Source organism: Tenrec ecaudatus, chromosome 3 (genome assembly GCF_050624435.1).
Source record: "Tenrec ecaudatus isolate mTenEca1 chromosome 3, mTenEca1.hap1, whole genome shotgun sequence".
Classification (NCBI taxonomy): Eukaryota; Metazoa; Chordata; class Mammalia; order Afrosoricida; family Tenrecidae; genus Tenrec; species Tenrec ecaudatus.
In genome coordinates, this window is record NC_134532.1 from 60,566,929 (window position 1) to 60,590,247 (window position 23,319).

The following is a 23,319-nucleotide window of genomic DNA, read 5'->3' on the forward strand; positions in this document are numbered from 1 at the left end:
TTATAGAGATATGTCAGGCATAATTCTTGGATGATTTCAGATGTGACAATTTTCATAAAACCTAAATCAACGCAAGACACACAATTAAGATGGGTTTTTGCTACGGGTGGGGGTGGGGGAGGGAGAAAAACTGCATCTGCTACCACAGAAAATGATGGGGTAACACAAGCAGGGTCGTTCATGAAGACTGAGCACATCCCCAAAATCTCTACTTTTAAGAACATTACACGAAATCTCATACCACTCCTAATCATTAATATTTCATTTTCTCCAGGATCAAAAGCAACAAATCTACATATTAGGAAACCATACCAAAAACTCAAAAAGAATATTCATTTTGAAAAGCATGAAGATATAACAAATAACTCTATTAAATAAACACACAAAATATAAAAAGGATATATATCAAGAAAATACCACACACTGTGACATCTGAAAAGCCACAACCCGGCAGGAGAAGCTCCCAGGACTCTCCATAAGCACTGACCAAGAGTGGTGCAGGGGGACGCAGGTGGCATGCAGGTAGTACACCTGCTGGTCAACCAAACTTGGTGGCCTTCAGCAAGCCCCTCTCCAAGGTGTCAATTCTGTTTCTTGAAGATACACACAGTGCAGAGGCCAGAGAAAAACTCACTGCCACCGAGTTGATTCTGACTCATAGTAACCCCACAGGGAAGGACAGACTGCCTCCGTGAGTGTCCAAGACGAACTCTTTGTGGGAGTAGAATGCCCCTACACTCTCCCCTGGAAGCGGCTCACAACCCACTGCCACCAGGGATCCTTTGGAGACCAGAGAAGCCCCTCCCAGAGTTCCTACCCCACAGAAATTCTAGAGGCAATTTTCCTTCCTGCCCGCTCCTTTACTGCCTCCATCCTCTATCTGGTTTGTCAAAAACCCTTTCTCCATGATCTGTTATCCGTATCTCCTTTATTCCGTCTCTAAACTCCGCTCGATAAGTCGGCCCCACCCCAGACTCACTCTCCTGGCTGGCGGTGAACTTGAGCAGACAGGATGTATGCCATTTACTAGACTTCCACAAACCACAAAAGGGGAAGATTCATCCTGCACCAGCCACCTCCAGAAGTGCTATGAAGCACCAAAGGTGGCAAGAAATGCAAAGAAGGGGCAGAAGCAGGCAGACCCACTGCGGGCTACCCACCTGCAGACGGACTCAGAGGCTGGAGTGCAGCATGCCAGAAGCAAGGAAAGCCAGCAACGCCACATGGCAAGAACTTCATCTTTTAGAAGTCTGGATACCGTGGAAGTAATAAATAACATAATTGAACACAGTCTCTGCACTGAAAACCGACTTTGCCTTCATTAGATGTAAATGTGCCGCATCTGGATGGACGGGTGAGACCAGGAGTGTTTTTAAAGTGAACTGCTAAAGGCCCCATTGCTATCGGGTGGTAGAGCCAAAATTCAAGCCCATGTCTGTCAAAGGGAGAAACAAGCAGCCCCCACGCCTCATTCAGGTAGGGTACTGCATGACCCACGAGGGAGCGGGTGCCAGCCAGCCTGGAGAGAAAGGGCCACAGCTTCAGACTCCAGGCCTCCATTCTAGTCCTGCAAGAGTAGGGCATTTAAACAAACCAAGAGGAGCCTCACTGTTATATCATCGATGCCAACTCATAGCAACCCTGTAAGACAGGGTAGAGCTGCCCCTCTGTTTTTCCGACAGTGCACTCCTTTACGGGAGTAGAAAGCCCTTTCTCTCTCAGAGCGCCTTGTAGTTTAGAACGCCTGACCTTGCGGTTCGCAGCCCAACTCGTAACCACTACACCACCAGAGCTCCTCGTAGGGCACTTAATACAAGCTATCGTGAGGATAAACTATGATCGTATTTTTACTTCATGTCTCGCACAAAGTTAAAGTGAAATACATATTAGTTCATGTTACTAAGCGAATGATACTCCTCTACCAAGAAAAGTGGTAATGTCAGGCAAGGAGGCCGAAAGAGCTTAGTGTCAGAGCTAAGCATGGGCTTGAAGAGTGCCAACTGAGGATGTTTCCCCTCATCTAGAGAAATGGGACAGAAATCCGGGTCATCTCACAGCCTAACATAGGCTTTTGAATCCCACAATCAGAAACTGACGCCCCAACAAGAATCAGGCATACAGGCCCAATCTATAGTAATAAAGTGGAAACTGCCAGAATTATTTCTCTCTGCCTTCAAAGAAAACTCAATCTGGACCCCTCAAATAAACCTTCTCATACACATACACACACACACACACACACACTCAAATAAACCCTTTCATACACGCACACACACATATATACATAATACACACACCATATATAATCATGTGTTGGTGTTTTTTCATGGCTAAGCTGCGTTTTTCAGCACTTTTTTTGCAGTAAATTTAGGTGCCTTGGCTGATATTCGGGTCAGCTTATACTCGAGTATATTCGTGTGTGTTGTGTGTGTGTGTGTGTGTGTGTGTGTGTGTGTGTGTGTGTGTATTTTCCTACTCCCCTGAAAGTTCAGGTTCATTGTCTGCCTCCAACAGTCAGTTCCGGCTCACATAGGATTTGGAAAATAATCAAGTTACAAAGTTCTTTTCTCTGTATAAAACAAACACACACAATTTGGGGGCAGTGGTTGGTATATAAGGAAAGAACTTTTACAGGAAATGACAAGATCTTGGTCTGGGTCCCAGCTCTGACACTGGCCTCCCACATGCCTCGGGGCTTCTGGTCCTTCCTCCTAACGAGGACGTTTGACTGGACGGGTCCAAGGTCGTTGGGAAAGCATTTTAGATGTCCAAACTCCTTATTCCTAAGAAAATTACATCTATCTGCTGGTATTAGGCACACCCTTTGAAAAAGAGCCTAGTGACTATTAAAAATGAATTAAAATCAAATACGTTGGCTACTGACAAATGTGGTCTGACCAAAATGCATCATTTCCAATCCACTGTTTCTTCTCCTCAGGAGAGGCCATAGAAAAGCCAGTGCTTGGGGAGCCAGTGTCACAACTTAGCTTGGCTGCACCAAGGCAGGGGGTCAAGTCAACAGGAGGCTCCCGAGTTTAGTAATTCAGGTAGCAGGATGAGGCTCATATGCCAGAAATGAACATTCAAAAGAAAGAAAATCAAAATTCCAAGTCAGAAGCGAAATCTATCTGAAAAAGTCAAGGAAGGCTCCTGAGTTAGTCCGAGTAGACTAGAGAAACAGATCCATAGAAACTCAGATGTGTATAAGAGAAGAAAGCATCCCAACCCAGTCCAGATCAAGTCCATAAGTCTGATATCACCCCATATGTCGATACAAATCCATAAATTCCTCTTTAGACTCACACGGCCATGCACTAACACAGAATGCAGGAAGATCACAAGCCAGTGGGTGGAAAATCTTGTGGCTCCAGTAGTGGTGGAAGCATCTCAGCACTGATGTGGGTCTCCATGTCTCTTGCTCTATTGGAACAGCTTCATGTGGCTTGTCAACAGGAATGTCTCACAGGGAGAGTGAGTGGGTCTGACCTCCAGTAAGCTATTCATCTCCTTAGCACCTCCAAAGGATTCAGCAAGTTGTGACCTGATTGACAGGCTAAACTCCACCCCAGTCACACTAATAGCCAGAAATTGACACCAGATTATGTAACTACCACAGACATGTTGTCAGGAGAGACCAGTCCCTGGAGGAGGACATTGTGCTTGGTAATGCAGAGGGGCAGTGAGAACGAGGAAGGCCTTTCCCCAATATGGACTGACACCATAGCGGCACGGAGAGGCTCAAGCAGAAGAGTGACCGTGAGGATGATGCCGTAGGAGCTGGAACTGACTTGATGGCCCCTAACAACAACGATGGCGACAAGGTGCTTATTGGGCTACTCTCCTGAAGTTCTGGGAATGTAACTAACTGCCTATCCAGACAGCAGAGATGGAGTTGCTCTGAGACCTGCAGTCTCCATGAGAGGGATTCGCGTGTCGGTCGCCTTAGCGTGTAGATCCTTCCCAATGTGGGTCCAATAAACACTCAGTCTTTCACCCCCTTCCTCTGAGCAGGAAATGAATATTTCTAGGACTCCACTGACATCCCTTAGGACCACAGAGGAATTCAGAACTTTTCCATGGTGCAATGAGAACTCAAATCAATTTCTACACAAAACATAAAGAGCCCCAGCCTGGGGCAGCCCTTCCTGCTGCTCCCCGGGGGTTAGACCAGTCTCCACATGGGATGGTCCTGTCAGGAGCCAGCTCCCTTCCAGTCTCAGCCCCGATGCTGCTGCCCGACACTCCTGCAGTGGGACTTGCCAGACCCACCGCCAAGCCCTGTGGCTCTAGATTCTAGAGCCTTCTTCAGAAGACCAAGGAACTCGAGCTACGTGATTTAGGCATCAGCTCTAAAATCCTAGCTCGTAATCTTGGTGGGCTTTGAACCCTAATGTTTTTGTTTACTTAACAATGACATTTTAAAAAATTAACTAAAATCCCCCAATATGTTTATTGACAGAAGAAAATATTTAAAACTACAAGCACTTCTACTGACGTTGGAATTGTCTCTCTTCACTACTTGCAAAGAACCAGGCTTAAAACGGATGCTGAAACTAGTTGGTCCCCATTAAAATCCCAGCGAGGACAAACTGTCACTTGGTACAACTGTTGTTTTGCAGTTTCTTCCCCTGCAGAAAGCTTCAGGCTTGCGGATCGAGGCCCAGGGAAAGTATGCTTGCGGAGGCCTAGAAGGGAGCCCGAGGGGCAGAGCCAGCCGTGTGCTGATAACAGGCTAAAGCAAGAGGAAGGGCTGATATTCAGGATTGCCCTAAAACTACAACAAATCGCCCCCACGCCCATCTGTCTTCAGGTCATACACGACTTCCTCCACCTTCACCCAATCTGTGCAAGAAGTGGGCCTTCTTTCTAAGACTCAACCCCATGAGCCCTGGGGGCCTCAGGGCCCTCCAACTCCCTATCCTGCCATCTCCAGGATGTTCTGAGTCTCCCTCCCTGCTCTGTGGTCCTCCCTCCAGCTACACACATTAAGAAGCTTGTGCACCTCCCACCCGAAAAGACCCCAGGACCATCCATCACTGGTAACTGCTTCTTCACAGACAAGCCGAGAGGGCAGTGGCAGCAAGTGTATTTACTGTGCATCTGATGCTTTGCCAAGTACTTTATTTTCACTCAATCTTTTAAGAGCCCTGGACGGGTACTATCACCATCCTCACTTCAACACACAGGAAACAAACGCTTTGACAGTTTGCCAAACAGCTTGCCAAAGCCCAGTGAGCAGGGGGCTGGGTGGGAATTTGAACAGTCTGAACCTCTAGGCTCTCATCCCATCTCTCTGCTTCTGCTTCTAGCACTATTTCTCTACCAACCCGGCTCCCACTAACGTCATCAAAACCAAAATACCAAACTCAATGCCACTGAGTCGACCCTCCCAAAGCCACTGCCAACTCAGTGACCTTATGTAGGGTTTCCAGACTCGGTGTCTGCTTCCAGGGACAGTCCTATGTGGGCCACCAGACCCTGAGAACTGTCAGTGACCTGCCATGTTTCCCTGACCTTGGATCCATGCAACTCCACGCCCACTGGCCTGTGATCCCCCGCTTCATGCTTTTGGTGTTATCGACTTGAAGCTGTGTGAGGCTGAAACAGGGCTCTCCACACAGGATGGCCCTGCCAGAAGCCATCTTAATGCCTGGATGCCTTCTTAATATGAAAGTGCTTCTTGAAATAATGTTCTTCCTTAGCCACACATAAGTATCACTGGTTCTGTTTCTCTAGACAACCCAGCCTAATGCAGCTAGTTACTATCACCTACACCCTTACGCCATCTTCTTATCTACCTTTCTCGATTCTCTTCCCACCAAGTTCATGTTTCTCCTTTGCCTGCTCAGCATCCAAGCTTCCCTATGGCATTTGTAGAGTTCCCACTGAGGCACCCCTGCGGGGTTCTCAAAGAGCCAGTTCCTGCAGTTGGACTTGCAAGTAGGGCAACAGCACATGGCCTAGACGAAGGTCAGAGACGGGCCCCCAGGAGCTGAGGGGTTCATTGGGGAGAAGAGGGGTTGTTCCACAGCAGTGGCCATAATCTAGGCCAGCATGGCGGGCAGCATGGTGAGCAGCAGTGTCCTCTCAAGTGGGCCTCCAGAGCATACACTGGTTTTGGGGGGGGGGGGGGTTGTCAGCTGCAAGGCCCCCTTCTGCTTGTATGTTTTTGAGCCAGGTTCTTCAGTCTTCCTAGAGATTCTACAAGCTGCCCAACATCTTTTCAATAAATTCCTTTTCTGCTTAAATCATCCAGCGTTGGTTTCTGTGGTCTGACTGATTCATTTCCCAAACCTGTGTGCCTGTGGTTAGATTCCTCTGCTGACCTCCAGACTTGTGTTTCCATCAGAGCTCCCTGCCTCCCCGGGGAATGCCCACAGTGCCTCCGAGGAGCTGGAGCTCAGAAGGAGGCCAGCGCCTTGCTGACAGGTTCGCTGTGCTCAGCACCCGTCTCTGATAGTCACTGAGCCTCGCTGTCTCTCGTGCCTTTCTTTCACCGCACCAGTGGTTCCCAACCTTCCCGATGCCGCGACCCTTTCATGCAGTTCCTCATGCTGTGGTGACCACCCCCCAACCATGACATTATTTTCGTTGCTACTTCATAACTGTAATTTTGCTACTGCGATGACTTGGGTGGCCCCTGTGAAAAGGGTCGTTCGACCCCCAAAGGGGTCACGACCCACAGGTTGCGAACCGCTGCTCTAGATACAAGGGTTGTTGAGGACCTAGGGCATGCTCCTCCCAGGCCCCTCAAATCTGTCTCCATCACAATATGCTCCACTCTCGGGACCTTAAACCGTATTACATTTCACAGAATTTTAAAATGGATTGTTGCATGCCCACACTTAATCATCCGACAATCCTCGTGGTATGAAGAACTCCTGGAGCCAAGTGGTTAAATGATTTTGCAAAAACCTACGAAAATAACAACCAGCAATTAAGCTCATGCTTCCTAACTCCCAGTCCCACTTTCCCCCTCTGGCTACGCATGGCTTCTTCTCTGTGGTTTAAAGATTTGACAACTTTCCTGGGCGCCAGGGTAGACCATTCTACTCTGTGTTAAAATAATTACACCTGAGTTTTAAACTCGTCAACGACAAGCCCCATTTTGCATTACTTTTCTGCTCTGAGCCAAAGGGTTAGCTCGAAAAATCCATAAATTCCATGTCTGATGTCGCCCTCGGTAATGGGATTGGTCAGATACTACCAACAGGAAAGAAGAGACCAAGAGAGAAACTCACGCCGACAATAAGTGAATCAGAGACAGAAGTGAAGGGTTTCCTCCCCTCCTCAATCACAAGAAGACAGTGGCAAGTTCAGGCAGTACTTCAGAGTGGTGTTCAGAAAGCCACTTTTAAGTTCCCGGAGAATCAAGAGCTTTCCCTATCAGTCATCTTGAAAAACTCCTCCCTTCTGTTAAGCAACTCAGTAGCTAAGCTGACACATGTTGTGATAGCAGGAACATGGACGCTGCACGGTAACAACATAAAGACAGTGCCGTACAAAACAAACTCTACCATCCAGTCGGGCCTGACTCCCAGCAGCCCGACAGGACAGGTAGAGGTAACTGCGTCTGCTGAGTTTCCCAGATTGTCACTCCACGGGAGCAGAAAGCCTTGTCTTCTCCCCAGGCAAGAAATGCCACCGGCCCAGGACATTTTTTTAAAGTGACAAGGTACATTAAGTTAGGTTTCCTAACTTTCATAGGTCTGCAAGATCGCGTAGGATTCGAGATGGCACGCAGCCCATACCAGGGCGCTCACAAAAGGAAAAGACAATGTGGTGCACAGCAGGTTAGGGAGAGCATTCTGGAAGAGGTGGTGCTTGAGCGCCTCCTGAAAACAGCTCACTACCATGATGCCAACTCACAGCGACCCTAAAAGGGCAGGGTTCCTCCGAAGACTGCAACTCCTTACAAGAGGAGGGGGGAACACCCCCTTCTCCGAAGGAGCAGGTGGAAGTCGCCACGGGCTGCGGATGTGGTCCTCGGGGAAGCTTACAGGCGTTCCAGACAAGGCAGAAACACAAAGCATGGCACCCAGAGAGCAGAAAATTAGGAAGACAAAAACTGAAAGACAGCAGGTCATTTCTTAGCATCTCTTGGTAGCATGCAGTAATACCATATACCTTCATTCATATCTTAGTTCAATCACCGTGAGCTGATTTAAAACCAAATTCCAGGATCAGCAAATGGATCAAAATACTCTTCATACAACTACAAAGAACAAGAGCAATGTGGCCTGAGGAGTCTCATTTAAAGTTTCTGAGTGTTTTAACTGTCCAGCTTCCTTGGCCAGAAGGAAGACAGAAGTGCCATCGCTTCGGCTTAATGAAGAACAAAGTGATTCCAACACAGTTATCAATGGTTCGCCCTGCCAGGCCCCTCAGTCTATATGGATCACATGATACTAATCGAAAAGCTCAAGTCTCCTCCCAATAAAACAGAAAGATTAACTCTCCGTAATTTTTTTGCAAAATACAGCAGAAGCTTTCATGACAGATCACTAGATTAGGGACAGAGGAGGTTTCCACCGAATGGCTACTCTAAACAAAAACCAGCTGTCCGTGCCACAATAAAGGGGCTGGAAAGAAGTCAGGCACACTAAGTAGACATCTAGGGAAAATCTAGAACTGAGCATGCTCAGACTCAAGTCTCCTAGTCCCAGGAGGGGGGGCGGGGCGTCCACCTGGCGCACAGACTAGGCACCAGTGACATGACATCACACAGGTGCGCCCTCAACCAGCCAGTGGGGATAGTGGAGATAACAGAATGGGGCAGAGCCTTCTCTCTCCTCTGGTTCAGATGTGCCCGCATGCCTGCTCGGGCCACTCTTGGGATTTCCTGCTCTTGGCTCGGCGAGCGGGTTCCAGGCTCCTGCTCCCCTATTCCTTCCACGTGGTTTTCCACGCTCTCCTGAAAAGGCTATTTTCAGTTGTGGACTCTCCCACGCCCCTGCCATGTGGCCTTGAACACTTTCCAGGGGTAGCAGCGCTTTTTGAGACTGTAGTACCTGAAACTTTCCCTTCTGTGCGCCTGCCGTGTGAATTCTTTCAGTGCTGCCAAGCAAGACCCAAAGTAAAGCACTCCGAAAACCTAACACAGTTACTGAAGACTTTCCAGCTGCCGGCTAAACACACTAGCACACACCACACACTCGTCCACAGCACGCCTGGCCAGTGCCAAGCTCACGCCTCACGCGCTACGGCCCCACTGTCCGAATGGCTTCTGCGGATCTTTCTTCCCGTGTGAAACTCCAGGAACACCGACACTGGAGAAGCCAGTCTGGAGTCCCCCCAGAAAAATAAGCACTCCTTAATGCAAGCCAGAGAAGGGTGTTTTTCAGGGAGAACAAGTGCGTTGACTTAAAAGTGTGTTTGTCAAAAGCAATTTTGCAGAGAACATCTCAGGGAACGTTCACTGTTTCCTTCCCAGCGTTCTGTAGCAGGGAATGCTGCTTGTTCCCTAGTGCTCCTTTCTCTTCTTTCCTGCAGTATCGTTTTCTAGGCTCTTCAGCTGGGCACAGTCCCCAGGCTCCCTTGCAGATGGGCACAGACACACTGCTGGCTTCCATGTGAGCCTATGGCTGGTCCAGGAGCACTTTTGCCCCTCTGCCCCAGGCCTGCATCGCGGGGATGGGCTGCAGTGCTGCAGAAGGAGCTGGGCCCCAAGAACTCCGGGAGCCAGAAAAGCTGCACTGCTTTTCACCCAGGGCCCCCTGAACCTCTTATTTAAATCACTGTATTTTGCATCTGTATGACTCTGAACCAACCTCACTGCCATCACGTTGATTCCAACTCACACTGACACCAGAGGACAGGGCAGAACTGTCCCTGTGGGTTTCTGAGATCGTAAGTCTACACTGTGTCAAACTACAGAGCTCTTGCAAAACCAGAAGGAAAACGCTTATCTTCAGCTGCTGCCACACTGAATGTGCCTTCTGCTGGTGACTCTCTATGTACGAGTGGAACTGTGCTCCACGGAACTTCAACGCCTGTGTTTCTTGGTAGTAGATCACCAGGCCTTTCTTCCAAGGCACCACTGGGCTGGGTTGAATCTCTGTTTTCCATTAGTAGGAGAGTGTATTGCTTGCTTACCCCACTCAGGGGCTCACAATGGAGCCACCAGTGAGGGCTCAATGAATTTCTGTATGCACAGTTTTACTAAGCACTGGGTGCAACATCTTTCTGCGGGGTGAGGTGCAGCCAGGAACAGGAGAGAAGGTCCAGAGACAAGAGGGGTCGTAATGGCTCATATTCTGATTTCCTCAGACTCTCAAACCGGAAAGCTTCACAGGAGTGGAAAACCTCCCCTTTCTCCTGAAGAGAGGCTGGTGGTTTCAAACTGCTGGGCTCGCCGTTAGTAGCTCAACATGTAACCCCCTATATCCAGGGCTCTGTGGAGTCTACAGAGGCAAATTCTGCTTCTGCCCCCGGAATGGCAAGAGGCAAGGTAAAATGTGCCTGCTTCAGAACAGTCCTGGGGAATGGAAGAGAACAGAATGCCTACAATGGAGTTCTGGGAGCAGGCCCCAGGGGCTGCACCCCACCGAGGCAACAGCAGCAGCAGGAGCCTCCCTCTCCCTTTGGGTTCAGGGAATGGAATTGCTTCTAATTACCCAGCCACCACTCAAATGCAAATAGTGCATTTTCCTTTTAAATTCTAATGTCCCTTCAAAGCCTGGCGTAGCTCAAGTGTTACTGCTAAAGATGGTACTGAAGAACAAAGAACAGCCGGGTGGCTAAGCAAGCCAGAGAAAGGGCCCCTCCTCAGGGACCCGTACTCCCTTTGTGAGGCCCAGCAGGCTTTTCACATACCCCCACCCCTACTCCAACCCCTACCCCCAGGTCTGCCAGTCCTGGCTGGGGTCTCCTCTTCCGGCCTTCTTTCTCTCTCCTCCCAGCATCTGCGCCTGAGAAGAGCACAGTGTGCAGATGGGCGGCTGGGCAGGGCGAGCCAGTACGGAAGGGAGGAGAAAGCAAAGGCCGGCTGGGAGTGACGTGCTGCGCCAACCAAGCCAGCGTATCAATAAACAGCTTTCGGAGAGAAATTGCTCTCGCAAATGAAAATTGTGTGTGCTAAGCCAGCAGCAGGCTCATCGACTCCGACCCACAATGAGCCCACGTGCATGGGCGTAGAATGTGTTCCAAGAACTTCCACAACCAATTTGTAGCAAGTGTCTCATCAGGACCTTCTTACTGAAGATATATTTTAAAACCCAAAGCCCACTGCCATAGGCTGGGTTCCAACTCATAGTTACCCCATAGAACATAACATAATTTATCCTTTGTTTTTCTTGACTATGACTCTTTAAGGGAGCAGCCTCATTTTCCTCCCTCAGAGAGGCTGGTAGGTTTGACCCTTCAACACTGAACGCACTGGGTCAGCGGGGCTCTCCATAGGAAACAAGGGCTGCTATGACAAGTGAATGAAAAGCCCCAATACTACATGGAGCACAGAGGGAAATGAGCAAACCGTTCTGAGCACGCCAACAGCCACCACGCTCGGAAGGCTGGGATACAGGCGCTATTATTCTGCTTTCTTCAAAATCAGTAAAATAATCATTAAAAATTTAAGAGGGGTGAGCTTTCAGAAAGTTTAATAAGTTAGTCTTCTTAAACACCTCTTGCAATGATTTTTTTCTTCATTTGAATAACCCATTTCCACATTTATGAATTCTTTAAAAGTAAACGAAATTGTTTGAAGCCCCGGCCAGTTGGGTATGTGATTTTGTTCTACCTCCTGGCCTCTTTCCGGCCCTCTCTGAGGTCCGCCCCTCTTGCTGCTAGCCGTCCTGGGCTAATTTCAGCGCGTGGCGACCCTGTGCGTGATGAGAACTGCTCCACGGGGTTTCAAAGCTGTGACCTTGCAGCAACACGTGGCCAGACTTAGTCTCCCCAGGCAACTTTAAGGAGGTTTGAACCCCCAACCTTTCGGCTAGTAGTTGAGTTCACCCCCAGGGAGTCCTCCCTCCTTCCTTACCTCCATTCACAACCTGGGTGATTGTGGTGCTGTGAAGTTTCTTAAAATGGCTCCTCTACACAAGTCCCTAAGTCCCACAAAAAGGACTGGGTGGGAAAACATACACAGGACATGTATAACACTAGCAGAGGGGATGTGTCTGTTTTCATTACCACACCCCAACCACACTCCAACCACAAGGAAGAGCCATCTGAGAAGCAGCAGCAGACAAGCCTGAGAAGCTTGGAAGAGCACTTCCAGGATCGCTGCCTGAAGTAGCAGAAGCCAGAGGCCAGATGAATCAGAGACTGTGGCACTCAGAGGAGCTGAGTCAAGACGAAGGGGTAACTTCTCATCTGGCCTGAAAATATGGCACCATGAGGTGTGACAGGTGGGCCCTGTCCCGGGCCCAGGGACCACATGGCTGAGAGGCTAAGGACTAGACTTGGCTGCTGGCTGAAGAGATCAATGGCTGTATCCTTACTGTTTGCTGACCCTGGCTGGTAGTAATCTATTAACTTCAACACTGATTATTGTCTGTGGGTTCTGTTTGGCCACTGCAATGAATTACAGAGCCAAGCACAGATGTCAAGTGATGTCAGAATGAGTCCAGAAGAATGGAGGGTGGGGAGGGCTGCCTAACCCCTGCCTCCTGGCACTAGGAAAGCTAGAGAAAGTCAGGTATGGCCACCTCCATTGCCATTTGCTGAGTGACCTCATCCACTCATCCACAATTGGCATCACCAGCCCAGGTCCAGCTGCTCAAACCACTGGAAGGTCTAAAAGTGGCCTCAAAGTCAACAGGTACAAAATAAGCCAAGAGTCTTAACATCACACTTGATTATTCTCCACCTCACGCCCCACACTCAACCCACTGGAAATCCTGCGGGCTCTGCTTTCAAAATATGTAGCGCTCTACCATGAAGACTCTTAAACACTAACTGGAAGGGTCTCAGCCGCTCTCCCTGCAGCCAGCACGGCTCAGCACCAGCCAGAAGGACACCTGTGAGCATAAGCCAGAGTCTGCCGTTCCTCGGCTTGCATGTAGTCACACACACAGCACCCACACTGGGCAGCTCCTTTCATGAGCCCTCCGTGCTGCCCATAAGGCTGTGCTGCTTGCTCTGGGAAGACTCCTGGAGTAAATTCCCATTGGCAGGGCCTTGAAGTGATGTGCCTGGAGCTCTCTTTTCCCCAGAGAGCCTCAGGGCACCAACCAATCTAGGGCAAAGATCCCCTCTTCTGAGCCTCAACACCCTGCTTGTAGCTCTGAATCCACAATCCTCATCTCCTTTTACCCTGCTCTGTTTTGTCAACTTTTCCCACATGCTAGATCACTTTCTAACATCCACATCAGAAGCCCTGGTGGCAGAGTGGCTAAAGCAATAGGCTGCTAACCAAGAGTTCAGTAGTTCAAACCCACCAACCACACTGGGAGGATGTAGCACTTGGCCTCCGTAAAGACTGCCATCATGCCGTGAGGTTGCCAGCAGCCTTCAGCCTTGGTGGTACAGTGGTTACGCGTTGGGCTGCCAATCACAAGGTCCGCAGCTCCAGACCACCTGCTACTCTGCAGGAAAGGGATAAGGCTTTCTACTCCCATAAAGTCCAGTCTCAGAAACCCACAGGGGCAGTTTTACCCTTTCTGATAGGGTCACCATAAGTCAACATTGTCTTAATGGCAGTGACTTTGAATTTTTGGTTTTGAAGATGGTAGATTTGTAACCCCAGGATGAAAAATCAGGCCAAAACCTACAGCATTTAAACACTAGTTACATATAAAACACAGGCAGGTTGAGGTGCAGCCCAATCCTTGACCTCACCTCCGTCAGGAGCACTCCCACACCCCTAGCCTTAATGGGGCACATGTGGTCAAGATGCAAACAAAATTTCCGAGTGAAGGAGCCAGACCCCCTGAGTCGACCTGTGCCTGAAGCCAGCGGCCCTGTTTCGGACAAGAGCTAAAGAGCTAGCACATTCCTTTCACCGGCTGGGTGAGTGGAACATGTCACCTGAGAATGAACAGAAGTGGGAGACGAATGAAAGTAGGAACTACACAAAACGCAGTTCACGAGGCCGGGCCCAACGTGAGGAACGCACACAGCCTTTGGAATATTCAAATGCACCCTTCGTGAAAATAAGTTCTTTCTGCCATCTAGATGATCACACACACACACACACACACACACACACACACACACACTGCAACCCACCAAAGCAAAGGGAAAAAGAAATAAAGAGACAGGAGGAGGGTGGAGACAGAAAAGGGCCCTTTAATAAGCACAGACCACGTTTTTTTAATGAGAACCAACAGCTTCTTTGGGGACAGACAAGAATATTCTAAAAGCAGATTGTGGTGATGGCTGCACACGACTGTGAATACACTGAGAAATCTCGAGCTGTCGAAGTCCAACTGAATAAATGACGTGGCAAGTAGCTTATAACTCAATAAACCTATTTGAAATAAATCAATAAAAGAGTCAATAGCAAGTGCACACGCCAGCTTCATAGTCTGGTCATCCTGTCAGGATGCAATGCGGGGAGGGGCCGAGGAGGGCCTTTCTGGGGAGGCTAGCATGCAACAAACTCCACGGGCTCGTTTCCTTCCCGGGCACATGTAGGCCTCTCATGCATAATGAGAGTGCCATATGCAGGCGAATCTGATTAGCACCATCCACATTCCCATCATCATTATGCAGCACTTAGGAAGCTGCAGTCCATCCACGTCTACTATCGAGTGCAAAGTCATGCTGTCTGATTTCCAGGCAGCAGGGCAGCTGCAGAGGAAGAGCAGCCTTGCCCTTCAGTGGAAGCCTGCTTGACATATAACCCCTGCTGCTACAAGGACTCCCGTCATCTAGGGCTCATCAGTTTAAATCAAGTGGGAGTTTTTACACTGAAGTAAAATGGGGACTTCCTTCTTCATGTGTTTGAGAGAAGCCAGCGTTGGACAGGGTGGGAGTGGGGGTGAGAGTGGGGGTGGGGTGGGGGTGGGGGTGGGGGACCAGTGCTGGGGTGGTGGAGGAGAGGCTGGAGAGGACAGGGCACACCAAGTAAACTCAGGACCAGTGTTTCCACCAAGACAGGCCTGCCCTACCCGGCATTCGCACCCCCATGTGACTCTTCCTGGGCACTCGAGCAGCAGCCCTGAAACCACCGGCCTGTCATAGCATGGTACCAGCCAACACCACTCATCTATCCAAACCCCCAGTTGTCCAAATAATCTCTTGACCTCTCTTCTTAGGAGGCCCTCCCATCTTTGAAATAACTTCAATTGTGTTTTTTCTTCACATGTAACACAAATTAGAAATCCATATATACCAGATGCCCTTTGACCCATGCAAGGTACACTGTAATGCAAAGGGGAGTATTTGCATTATAAAATACCGTATTAAAAAAGTATCCCGTGCAAGTATTATCTCATTGCAAGCAACTCAATCTTTACTCAGCATTCAATTACGCTTCTGAAATGCATCCCTTTCCTGCCATTCAAACAAAGGAAGGAAATCCTGTATGCGCCACACTCAAAACCCAGCATCTATCCAGACAGGCATCTATCCAGGCAGGCGGTACAGACCTCATCCTTCTGAGCCAGAAGCAGGTAAATGCACCGCCCCCCCCCCCCCCGGCCGTCATTAGGAAGATGGCGCTCCCACGCCATTTCCTTTCACGTACAAAGAAGGGTCATGAAATACTTTAGTTCACTAAGGGCAGCTTTTTTAAAATAAGGAATTCTAGATTTCTACCAATTTCTTCTAGATCGGAATTTCTGTGGGCTAGAATTTGGGACTCATGATTTTGGGCACTGGTGCAAGCCTCCTCCTCCTCCTCCTCCCCTCCCCTTGCATGCATTAAGAGAGCAGAGGGAAAGAAAGGATGTGCATTTGGGAACTACCGGTCTATCTGCTAATCCAGCTGCTGCACATTCCCTCACCCTCACGCTTCCAAGGATCCATCTGCCTCAAGACAGCACATTCGCATTACAAAATCCTTCCTTCTCAGAGAGTCAGGTTGCAGGAAATGAGCTAGCTACTTTGAGAAGGGAATTTAATGCAGGGCATTAGGTGCTTAAAGGATCACTAAACGGTTCCAGGGAACTGAATCAAGCTGGGCCTCCAGCAAGGCCTCCAAGAGCAACACAGAACTGGCCACTAGGGGCACTGCTGTCCCTGCCACATGGAGGCTGAGCATAGGGTGTCAGGAAGCTGCCCAGCAATTACTGAGTCAAAAGCGTCCCATGAGCCCTGATCCCAAGACCTAGGCGTTGGCTGTGTGGTCCCTGGCCAGGTATCCCCAAGGTCTAGAGGTGGGGCTGGGTTAAACGTGCTTCTGACACTCCTCCACAGACTACCTTTCAAAGGTGTTCACTGGACTGAGTTCAGGTAGCCAGCCTGCCCTAACAGAACAAACCAGGGTCATCAATCCCAACAGAGCCTGACTCAGCACTCACCCCTCCCAAGTTCTCCTCACCTGCCTTCCTTCTTCTAGGCTGTCTTGTGTTTCCCCATCCTGTGCAGACAACCACCTATTCAATTTCTAGCTAGGTGCATAATAATACCTTTTGAATCTCTTCTTCTTTGTCCACTTACAATGCAGCCTGTCTGGATTTTTTAGGGTCCTGGTTGCTGTCTTCCAGTAAACTGGGCTCTCTCCCCACTAAATCATGTCCTTTAGCAAATTAATGGGATTTATACAACACTGAGAGACAGCTTTACAGACACACCAACACCACCACTACTGGAAAATTCTACCAACCACATTAGCAAGGTCTGCTCCAAAAGTCACTCGTTAGAACGAATCTTTACACCAGGCGTCCTCAAACTACGGCCCGCGGGACACATGCAGGTCACCGAGGACATTTATCCGGCCCGCCAGGTGTTTCTGCCCCATTTGTTTTTTTACTTCAAAATAAGATATATGCGGCATGCATAGGTATTTGTTCATATTTGGATGGTTTTTTTTTAAACTATAGTCCGGCCCTCCAATGGGTCTGAGGGACAGGGAACTGGCCCCGTTTAAAAAGTTTGAGGACTCCTGCTCTACACAGTGTTTTCTAGACCCAGTATCGAACGTAAGAGTGGTGTTATGTGACATCAAGTCAATTCCAACTCACAGTGACCCTATAGGATAGAGAAAAACTGTCCTCACCCCCAGCACCCAATGGGGTTGTAAGTCTTGAGGAAGCAGATCTGCAGGTTTGGAGACTGCCCGATGCACGGCTACCGGGTCAACTGTGACTCCTAGTGACCCTGTGGAGGCTTTCTGGGGCTGTAAGTCTTTATGGGAGCAGACAGTCTCATTTGTCTCCCGCAGAGTGGCTCGTGGGTTTGAACCACCAGCCTTTGCCACTAGCAGTCCACCTCACTAGCATTCTCTCGTGGGTTCAAAGTGTAGACATTTCAGCTGGCAGCCAAGCACTAACCACGGTGCAACCAAGAATCATAAGGAGCTGTGAAAAGATGCAAGAACAAAACACACCCCTGAGCAAAATTCTTAGGAGCAGAGACGGAAGGAGATGGCAGTTAGTCTTATAAACTTTTTTTAAAGGCTGTTGGAGACAGCGAGAATGTCAGATGCTGCCAACCAATATTAGAATATTTAACACCAGCCTGAACCATAAACTACTCAGATGGAATCATGATTGTTCTTTTTTTAAAGCACATATGTTGTCTCAAGAAATCAACATATGGTAACATCTTGTGCAATAGCCCACTGAGAGTCCATTTTTGCAATCAGACGTTACTTAATACAACACACGGTGTGACTTCAATATGGGCATATGTTAAATGCTTAAAATGCCCCCGTGGTTTCTTGGAGGAGGCCGCTCACGAAGCAAGCTCCTACCACATGGCTTACAACCAGCAGGTACCCCACAGTGAGAAAGGAAGGGGGCACTCTGCCTAACCTTTGTTGATTTATTTTCTGCTACATTGTATGTGGTGTTTGCATTAAGATTTTTTTTCCTCCCCAAGGATTCCATTTTCTCGCCTCACACCACTTTCTACCCACTTCCTTCCAAAGAACAGCACGTATTTCTAAAAAGCCGTCCACCTCGCATCACGCTCTCAAGGCTTTACAGCTTCAGGTTCGGTGGAAACGTACAGAGCGGGTCAGTTCCCCTGAAGGTTGAAGAGGTACACCCCTCCCCCCCCAAAAGCCTTGTAAGATTCTCCTTTGGGGATACTGCATTTTCATTCCTCCAGTTAATTGATTCCATCCCTCTGCTGCAAGTTCGAAGCATGTTGATGTACAATAACTTCGTTGGGCAGAAAGCTCAACACTAGTCCTTTTACAGTACCAGGTACACCTGGCTGTCTATGGAACAGAACCTTTCCAGCTCCTACAGATGAAAGGCCAAGTTCTTTGGCACCAAATTAAGTATCATCTCTGACAAGCAGCAAGATAAAAGTCATCACAGAGTAGCCTGGTCACCACTGGCATCCCAAGCTGAGGGGTCTCTGATTTCTCAAGAGCAGAGGGCAAGCAACATGGGATTATTCTCCCCCGCCCCCCCACTGGATCACACCTTCCTTAACCCAGACCCGGCGCATCTGACAGGCTAGACTCTAAAGGCAAGTCTTGCTACAGAAATGGGGCGAAAATCCAAACAAAGTCTGATGTGACAGACAATAAAACTCTCGCTGGCATCAAGTTGATTCTGACTCAGCCTAAAGAGCAGGGTTGAACGGCCCCCTGCGGATCTCTGGGAGTGGAACGCCTCTTCTTCCTCCTGCAGAGTGGCTAGTCGTTTCCAACTGTGGCTCTTCTACTTACCAGCCCAACACATAACCAATACTCCACGCCAGGGCTCAACAATAGACACCGTCAAATAAGAAACAATGCTGAAGCTGCCCTTGAGTTTCAAAGTCTGCCCTCTCTCTCTAGCCCACTCTCAGAGTCCCAAGTCCCAAGCAAGCCGCTTTCTCGCCTATAGTATTTCTACCAGCCTCGGAAACTCTAGATTGAAGGGGCATACCGCAACTCTGACGCAACCAGGTGGCGCACACCTGGAAGCAAGCAGAAGGTGCACGAAGGAAAACGGCCGTGAGAAGGTGATGGCCTCCGTGACTTCTGAACTACTTTGCTCTTCTACCTACTCTTAAACGTTTGCTCTTCCTTTTTTGTTTTTAAATGTAGGGGTTTCCCTGACGAAATTTCCACAGGTGAATGGTTTATCTCCATTACTGTCCTCAGATTATTCACCGTAACTTGAAAGCAATTCTTTCTTCAATATTTTGAAAGAGGCCACATAGTTTTCGCCAGTCCCTGGGAAAGGGCACATCAAAGTACGACGTGTGCTGTCCCACCCACTCAGACCTGCCTCCCCACCCACTCAGACCTGCCTCCCCACCCACTCAGACCTGCCTCCCCACCCACGAGGCGCTCCGTCTCAGTCTTGCTCTCCGTTCCGTTTTCCCATCCGTTTTCCCATGAAGGGTTATCCCCATCAGCGACTTTCCATTTTTACAACTAAATAACCCACTTGAAGAGGCCAGGGCAGTTAGAACCTGTTTCATCTAAAGCCAAAAAGTAGGTGGAGGCACTGTCACGTCACAACCCCAACCACCTCGCTCTAGACTGCTCTCTCCCTCTCAGAGGCGCGGAGTGAGTGCACCTAAAAAGTGGGAAACAATGAAAAGCAGGCAGTGCCTGTGGCATGCCAATGAGGAGGCAGCCAACCACTCGATGTAGCAGCAGAGTGCAGCTCCAAAACAAGGAAGAGTGAGAGTGATAGCCCTCTGCTAAGCCTTAAAATACAGAAGCAGAAAGACAAACAGGAAGAGAAGCAGGTGCAAGGTAGTCCTCTGAGGCGTGAACACCAACCAGGAAAGAATTCATGGCGTACGTGTTCCCAGAAAGGACCCTCATCTTGGGGCCAGGGGTTCAAGAGTCCAGCCCAGGCTCAAGCAGAGGCCACCAGGAAAACAGTTATCTTTTCTAGTTCACGTTCCTCAAACCTAAAAGGCCCCAAAAACCTACTGCCATTCAATTGTTCCAAATGACGTTGTTGTTGTTGTTAGCTGTTGTCTGAACTCAAAGGCTGCAGCCGCTGTGTCAGACCATCTCTTCAAGAGTCGTCCTCCTCTTTGCTGCTTTGCTCCTCTAGTAAGGATGTCCTTCGCCAGGGACCGGTCTCTCCTGACATGTCCAAAATAAGTGAGCACCAGGCTCATCGCCCTCACTTCTCAGGAGCCTCTGGCAGTGCCACCATGGCTCTACACTGGGTTTCCAAGGCTGTCGACCTGTCCCCCAGCAGGCAGCCTCATCTTTCTGCCCAGGAGCAGCTAATAGGTTTGAACCTTCAACATGCACTTACCAGCCCAATGCTGACCCAACAGCACCAGGGCACCTAACGTAAAAGGAAGACTGTGCCCCACCCACCACTTCTGATTCTCAAGTTGATCACAACTGGCGAAGCTCTGGAGGGCAGACGGCAGCATTAAAAGGAAGGAGGCGAATGAAAGTGGGGGTGATCCTTCACATGCACACTGTTAGGAGTGCTGCCGTGGGAACCATCAGCCTGCTTGGGTCCTTGAAAAAAAGATGTGAGAACGCAGTATTTTAAAATGGTCACCAGGGAATGAAAGCAAAATTACTTTAATCTCCCCTTGTGGGATTCACTTATTTTTGTCACAGTAAAACCCACTGCTATTGAGTCGATTCTAGCTCATAATACTTCATAGAACTGTCTCCTAGAGTTTGTTAACTGGACTCTGTATGCAGCTTGCCAGGCCTTTCTTTTTTTTCTTTTTTTTTAACAATTTATTGGGGCTCATACAATTCTTATCAGAGTTCATACATATACATACATCAATTGTATAAAGCACATCTGTACAGTCTTTGCCCTAATCATTTTTTTCTCCTCTTTTCTTTTTTTACATTTTATTAGGGACTCATACAACTCTTATCACAATCCATACATATACATACATCAATTGTATAAAGCACATCCATACATTCCCTGCCCCAATCATTCTCAAGGCATTTGCTCTCCACTTAAGCCCCTTGCATCAGGTCCTCTTTTTTTTTTCCCCCTCCCTCCCCTTTTCCCCCTCCCTCATGTGCCCTTGGTAATTTATACATTGTTATTTTGTCATATCTTGCTCTATCCGGAGTCTCCCTTCCCCCCTTCTCTGCCATCCATCTCCCAGGGAGGAGGTCACACGTGGATCCCTGTAATCAGTTCCCCCTTTCCAACCCACTCACCCTCCACTCTCCCAGCATCGTCCCTCACATCCTTGGTCCTGAAGGTATCATCCACTCTGGATTCCCTGTACCTCCAGCCCTCATATGTACCAGTATACAGCCTCTGTCCTATCCAGCCCTGCAAGCTAGAATTCGGATCATGGTAGTTGGGGGGAGGAAGCATCCAGGATTTGGGAGAAAGCTGTGTTCTTCATCGGTACTACCTCGCACCCTAATTAACCCATCTCCTCTCCTAAACCCCTCTATGAGGGGATCTCCATTGGCCGACACTTGGGCCTTAGGGCTCCACTCTGCACTTCCCCCTTCATTTAATATGGTATATATATACATATATACATATACATATATACATATACATACACACACTTATATCTTTATTTTTTTTTTGCATGATGCCTTATACCTGGTACCTTGGCACCTCGTGATCGCACTGGCCGGTGTGCTTCTTCCATGTGGGCTTTTTTGCTTCTGAGCTAGATGGCCGCTTGTTCACCTTCAAGCCTTTAAGACCCCAGACACTATCTCTTTTGATAGCCGGGCACCATCAGGTTTCTTCACCACATTTGCTTATGCACCCATTTGTCTTCAGCGATCCTATCATGGAGGTGTGCAGTCAATGATATGATTTTTTGTTCTTTGATGCCTGGTAACTGATCTCTTCGGGACCACTCGATCACACAGGCTGGTGTGTTCTTCCATGTGGACTTTGTTGCTTCTGAGCTAGATGGCCGCTTGTTTATCTTCGCCAGGCCTTTCTTACGTGAAGTAGCTGGTTGCTAAAGGCTGGCACCACCGGATGGACTCCCTCTTTATTACAAATTGTTCTGAGTTGAGGAGTCAATTCCAACGCATACAGACACAATATGCCAGTCAAGCTAAAAACCTGGTATCAGACATGAAAGAACAAAAAATCGTATCAGTGGGTGCCCACCTTCCCGATAGGATGACTGAACACATGGGTGCATAAGCAAATGCGGTGAAGAAAGCTGATGGTGCCTGGCTATCAAAAGCTGTAGTATCTGGAGTCTTAAAGGCTTGAAAATAAACAAGCGGCCATCTAGATCAGAAGCAACAAAGTTCACATGGAAGAAGCACACCAGCCTATGCGATCACGAGGCCTCAAAGGGATCAGGTATCAGGCATCAGAGAACAAAAAATCATATCATTGTAAATGAGGGTGAGTGCAGAGCGGAGACCCAAAGCCCATCTGTAGGCAGGTGGACACCCCCTTACTGAAGAGTTGCGGGGAGAAGATGAGCCAGTCAGGGTGCAGTAGTGTAGCAACGATGAAACACAACTTTCTTCTAGTTCCTAAATGCTTCCTTCCCCCCACTATCATGATCCCAATTCTACCCTACAAATCTGGCTAGACCAGAGGATATACACTGGTACAGATAGGAATTAGAAACACAGGGAATCCAGGACAGATGATCCCTTCAGGACCAGTGGTGAGAGTGGTGATACTGGGAGGGAAGAAGGAAGGTAGGATAGAAAGAGGGAACCGCTTACAAGTATCTACATATAACCTCCTCCCTGGGGGAATAGACAACAGAAAAGTGGGTGAGGGGAGACGTCGGACAGTGTAAGATATAGCAAAATAATAATTTATGAATTATGAAGGGTTCAAGAGGGAGGGGGTGCAGGGGGGAGGGGGTAAAATGAGGAGCTGATATTAAGGGCTCAAGTAGAAAACAAATGTTTTGAGAATGATGATGGCAACAAATGTACAAATATGCTTGACACAATGGATGGATGGATGGATGGATGGATGGATGGATGGATGGATGGATGGATGGATGGATAGATGGTGATAAGACTTGCATAAGCCCCCAATAAAATGATTAGAAAAAAGAATCTGAGAAGGACCTGGATCCCTAGCGAGGAGTCCCTGAAGCCCAGCCACGATGTTTCGGATTGAGGGCCTCGCGCCGAAGCTGGACCCCAAGGAGATGAAACGGAAGATGCGCGAGGACGTGGTTTCCTCCGTACGGAACTTTCTTATTTAGGTGGCTCTGCTGCGAGTCACTCCATTTATCCTAAAGAAATTGGAGAGTATGTGAAGACGTGGCATCGCCTGAGAATGTGTGATGTGAAGAACCTGGTTCCAGTCTTCCCAGCTGCAAATGAATAGACCCCGAAAGATATACCAGACT

General features: G+C 48.7%; 1 protein-coding gene and 1 pseudogene across 4 annotated transcripts in view; one reads left to right on the forward strand and one right to left on the reverse strand.

The window, feature by feature from the left end:
* Positions 1–23,319, reverse strand: part of TMEM131L (transmembrane 131 like) — a 182,111-nt gene that overhangs the window by 89,380 nt on the left and 69,412 nt on the right. The gene's annotated exons all lie outside the window — the stretch shown is intronic.
* Positions 23,071–23,226, forward strand: LOC142443411 (mitochondrial import receptor subunit TOM5 homolog; annotated as a pseudogene).